Source organism: Boleophthalmus pectinirostris, unplaced genomic scaffold (genome assembly GCF_026225935.1).
Source record: "Boleophthalmus pectinirostris isolate CB_2022bp ecotype Guang Dong unplaced genomic scaffold, ASM2622593v1 HiC_scaffold_21, whole genome shotgun sequence".
Classification (NCBI taxonomy): Eukaryota; Metazoa; Chordata; class Actinopteri; order Gobiiformes; family Gobiidae; genus Boleophthalmus; species Boleophthalmus pectinirostris.
The window spans coordinates 12,757,852-12,763,851 of NW_026571175.1; positions in this window are offsets into that span (position 1 = coordinate 12,757,852).

Below are 6,000 nucleotides of genomic sequence, written 5' to 3' on the forward strand. Positions count from 1 at the left end.
GCTATTGCTTTTCTGTTTTATTTCATAATTTTTTATTTTATGGGTCATTGTTGCAGGTCGCAAATAGCCTTTTAACATCAGACAAATAATCTGGCTACTTGATTTAATGCCTTCCAAGTCCCAGGGTTACTATAGCAACCAGGACAAGTGCGTTATTACACAGATGTTAGGTGTGAATGGTTTCTCAGGGGGTGTCAGAGGCCCACTAAAGCAGGTTGTTACTTCCCCATTCAAGTAGAACTCTGGCCGAGAGCTCTGGCCCATATTACCAATGTTATTCTCCAGTGCTGACCCTAAGGACAGCTAATAGTGGAACTTTCACTATAGCCTCAAATGCCTTGTGCTTGAGTTTGACTCAGAATGGCCATTACTTAGACATTTCTTTTAACTTTTTCCATCGTTTGATGGCTGAAATGTGGGTTTGACTACAGATGCCATTTAACATATACACTGCTAATTATATGCAGTGACCACATGGGTGATCTGAAGTGGCAACACAATATAGTCCTGGATTACATTGTCAGTATTCTTTTTTATCTTGTTTTTTTTTTTTTTTTTTTTTTTTTTGCATTTGGTGGTCAAACTTTTTACTCCCAACATAGGTTACTATAATTGTGAGGTGGGTAGGGTAGTCAAAAAAATTGCACTCAAGGAAGAATTAAATACAGGTATAAAGTAGCAGACATACCAAGTGCAAAGTGTATCCAAAATTTTTACACAGGTTTTCCACTGTAAAACTCAAGGGGGGGATAAAAGTGTTTTACTTGAGTACATGTTCTACCCAAGTCTGCTAATGTTAATAATAGATTAGTAACCTTTTGCCAATATGGAGTGTCAAACAGGTTTTTCTATTAAAATGACTATGGGTTAAGGGTTCAAAGCAACAAAATATAACATTTCTGTGTATTTCTGTTAATAAGGTAAGACCAAAAGTATAACCCACTACTTGTTATGATGTTTTCAGACCAACCAAGCATGATACCAGAAATACAGATTTTTTTTTTCTGATTTAAAAAATCTATAATGTTTTCTCCATACAGCTACACTTCCTCCCCTCCTTCAGACACACTCGCACTCAGGTGTATGTCTGGGCCAGCGGAGGTTCAAAATAAAGGATATCTTAACAGTGTATGCTTGAAATTGGTATTGATTTTATGTTTATGTGAAATAGGTACAAATTCTCTCTAATTCAATTTCATAACCCTTTCGGTTTTTAATCTGTCAGCAAGCAAGACAATCAATACACTTTCATCACTCCCATCAGTACACTGTAAACTTTTGACATTATTTTTTTATAAACAAACGTGACAGTCATTTATTTTTCTTGTCTTTTAGGGTTTGAGCACTTTTCATGTTTCTTTTCTGCTACTATACTACCATATTTATTGAGGGATTTTAAAAGGCTTCAAGAATGTGATTTATCAAATTCAAGTCATGTAACTCTACACAGTTAAGTGGGATTAAATTATCTGCTGTACCCGATTTTTACTGTCTTAAAAACCACAGCTGCCCAAAGTACTGTACAAAGGCAATATAAAGTGCAATCTAACACATACAAAAATGCAGTAATACAATACAATACACATGTCCCACTCAGTTTGTGTTAAAATCCACTGCATACAAATGAGCTTTCCACAAAGATTTAAAAATATTTAAAGGTGCATTGTGTAACTTTTCTGGTGGAGGGTCCATCAAATGTTTTCTCCATGGACATGTTATTGATTTGTCTGAAAGGTTCCACATGGTATTTAACTTTTCTATCTTGATGGAGACAAAACCAGACCTAGTTACAGGTCAGATCTGTGGAGAGGCAACCTGCTCACTGTCAGAATGTCTGTTTTTCTAAGTATTTTTCATCAGTAAAACAATCTGTTATTGATTAAATGTAAGGTAGAGCTGTTCAGTGTCATACTGTGGAACATTCCTAGCCTGATTCATCAGCCGGTGTCACTTTGTGGAAACTGTCTGATCTTGTTGCGTTAGAATTTGTTCTCTCGACAATAGGCGGGTACTTTTTTCATTTAACCTATCACTGCTATTTGGTCATGACGTATGTAATGCACTGCTAATGGGGCTAAATTGTATATTAAGCTTTTCCCAAATCCCGTAGGAAGAAGGGCAATAACGTCTTACCCCTTGATAAAATTCACCAAACATTCTCTTTGTTCCGGCTTTAAATCCTCGATCTCGGGAATCACTGCCAACACAGAATGCATGGCTCTTCGCTGATTGGCTGGTGCCCAAACTTGCACTTTCGGGGTTCTTGCAAACCATCTAGTGTATTTCGATTCCTGACCTAGTCGCTGGAGAGAAATTAAATTGAGCGGAGGCACTAGGTGGCGCCAGCCTGGCTAGAACATCCAGGCAGAGCAATGGCATACCACAGAAACAATCAGGTGATGGACCCCCAACAGAAAAGTTGCATAGTGTACCTTTAAAGATTTGTCTGTGAGACTAGCTACAGTGAAAGCCTGGTCCCTTCTAATTTTTAGACTGACCTTGGAACTTCTAAAATCATCTCTTCTCTCGAGGTTCTACTGGGAACATGGACAGACTGAAGCTGCGAGAGATGAGATCCATGTAGACATTTAAAAACCATGAACAGAATCTTAAAATCAATCTTGAAGCGGACAGGGCGTCAGTGCAGAGAGGCCAACGCAGGAGAAATGTCCTCATATTTCCTGGAACTAGTCCATTTTAAGCAGGTTGCTGTGGTCCAAAGTTATTCCTCAATCACCTTTTGCATTCTGAGTATCATAACTATTCACTTTTCACGCTTTTCACAACTTTTAGAAACCAGAGATTTGCCATCAGAGTAAAGCAAGTAACTAGCATGCTAATACGCCTCCTGATTATCAGACAATAAAGCATTCTAATTAGATGCAGACATATTTTGACCCCAGGAGCTGTTATACAATATATCTTTTCTGGAGCAAGACAATTTTAGCTCAAATACATGGGAGAAAATCATGCACAGGCCCAAGCTCAGTTATCCCATACACAAACAGATCATATTTGAAAGATATTTTTCTCCTTTACTGCAGAAGACTTTTACTTGCTGCAATCACCCCCATTTTCCCCACTGGTTCAAACTTTGGAACGGGCTGTCCCAAAATCCACCACATTGTCTGTTCCTGGAGGCATAGAGGGCTGTTATCCACTTAAGCCATCATTATGGAGAGCCAGTAGTGTTTGGGAAGGGATTATACCAGTCAGCTTGGCTCTGCTTAAGTACATGGGGTGTGCATTTAGCAGTAGGAGGCTTAATAACAACTTTTGGAGGTTTCCCGGAAAGCAAGAGGAAAAAACTAGACCTATTTAGACCACAAAAAGCATTTTCACAGTGGTTTTCACGCATTTGCACTTATATTACTTAAAAAAATATGTCTTTAAAGGTGCAGTGTGTAACTTTTCTGGGTCTGCCACCTGCTTGTCTCCATGGAGATGTTATTGTTTTGCCTGGAATGTTCCAGTATGGCTTTAAACATATCCATCATGCATATACTCAATAACATGTGATTTATTGGCCTAACACAGATCTGACATAAAACTTGGCTCTATACCATCACCTGCTGTCTCCATAGAGATAAATAAGTGTAATGCCATACTGCGGAACATTTGAGACAATATCTCCACGGAGCGAAGCAGGTGATGGGACCTCTACCACAAACGTTGAATAGTGCATCTTTAAAGGTCCTATATACTGTACACTAAATGGACTCTTGTGAGTTTTAGATGTGTTATAACGCTGTTATCTCCTGTCTGTGTTTTGTTTCATTTACATTTTTCAGTAATCCTAAATTATTATTCCCCAAAGCTCAAAATGCTCTGTTCCAACTTGTGATGTCATGTAGTGATAGTACACCTTTTACCTTTAGTTTAGTAGATATTGATAGTTCCAGGGCTAAAATTATCCAAATGATTGTAGTGAAGGTGTATGGAGTTTAAAAACATAATGTATCACTGAATGACATCACAAGGTGGAACAGAATGTTTTCTATTTGAAAGAAGAATTCTAAATGTAAGTTTAATTAAAACCCCAAGCGATGTCAAATGGCCCTCACCCAGTGCACGCTGCGCCCACAAATGTCACACCCGCAAATGAAAAAATGACATAGTGCGCTTTTAAATGTTCTTTGCTCCCCCTGCTGGCCAACCATGAAAAATACTCAAGTCAGTAATATATGTTTTGACTAGAAGTCAGTACAAATCCAATAATGTTGGAGTTGCGTTCCAGGTGGCGCAGTGTCACCATTTTTTTATGCCCATGCATGAAACCTATATTTTATCAAATTTTTCGCTACTTCTGAATTTTCTGCGAAGTTTGGCGAGTTTTTGAACGTGTTTAGGGGGTCAAATTAGAGCTCGTTGTTGCCCATTCACTCTTCGAAAGCAATAGGCCCTACGCCCTGCTGGGGCTCGGGCCTAAATATGCAGGGTTTGTGTGTTAATCAAAACACCAGTCCAGGTATGCTTTGGATGAGGAAAAAACATTATAACATAGATAAGAAAATAGCGTAATATAGGTCCTTTAAGGTACAACTAAAAGGGTGCAGTTATGTGAGGAATGTGACAGAAATTATGATTGTAGCAACCCATTCTGTTTCTTCTGCTACAGTTCATTTTACGGTATATATATGGTAATGTAATGTGACAAGGTAACAGAGAGGCTAGGACTATTTTAATTAGCAGATTGTAGATATTATGGCAGAAAAAGTACAAATATCAAAACTGTGAAAGCATAGAACATGAAACAAAAATTACATAATGCAAAGTGATCATATTAAAATGAACAAGGTAGCAAGTAAGTATGGTTACTACAGAAGTTGGAACCAAAACAAAGCAAAATAAAAAAATAAAAAAACAGCACTTTTGAAAATTCTTTATTGGCCCTTGGGAAAATAATTATTCGTGATGTGTAGAAAGTATATGTAAGTACATCTGTTTAGTTTACCATCTGTTGCAAATGTAATAATGCTGTTTGGATTTAATCATAAGTTATTGGTTTTACTTGTGTGTGTGTATGTATGTGTATGTATATATGTGTATATATATATATATATATATATATATATATATATATATATATATATATATATATATATATATATATATATATATATATGTATATATATATATATATATATGTATATATGTATATATATATATATATATATATAAATTCATTAAATAATCTAAAATGTATTACACAGTGATAATTGGTCTGTCTTCATTTTATTTTAAAGGTGCACTGTGTACTTTTCTGGTGTAGGGTCTGTCAATCTGCCTGAAAAGTTATACAGTGCACCTTTGAGGATTGGGGAGTTGATAAGGTCCAGTCAAAAGTTTAGAAAAAAACTACAAACCCAACAGTGTTTGCAGGCAATATTTTGCCTATTTTGTAATCCCATTAAACAGCACATAGCATGACAAGAGATCACAATGTTTTCTAATCTGATTTATAAAGCTGCATTTCACTACAAAGGCAAAACAAACAGCGCTGATTGAAAGTGGGAAAGCCAGTGATCAGTACGAGCATAAGCCCAGGGCCCCAGGGACTCGTTTAGGAGAACTTAAAGGAGCTAATTGAAGCTCTGATTGGGCCCAGCGGCATTTACATCTTCTAAATGTGATTCTGGAGAGTTAAGACCTGCCCTTTACAAAGCTATGGAGACAAGCAGGTATTAAAGTCTTCATATGGACTTTAGGAACTCTTTGAAAATGCTAAATGAACTATAATTTACCTTTTTACCTCTGTGAATAACTACATAGCAGCAAATATTTAAATTGAATGCATTTCAGTTCTTTTTTTAATACTGGTTGATGATATTATAGCCTTATATTTGATTTAGTATTAAAGTAGTAGTTGTAATCGTAGTAGTAGTAGAAAGAGGAGGAGTAGGGGGTGAGGACGAGAGGGAGAAGGACAAGAAGAGAAAGCTGAAAGGAACCGAATTGTGGGCATACTGGCTGTCAAAGTCGGAACCTGTCAGATCTAAG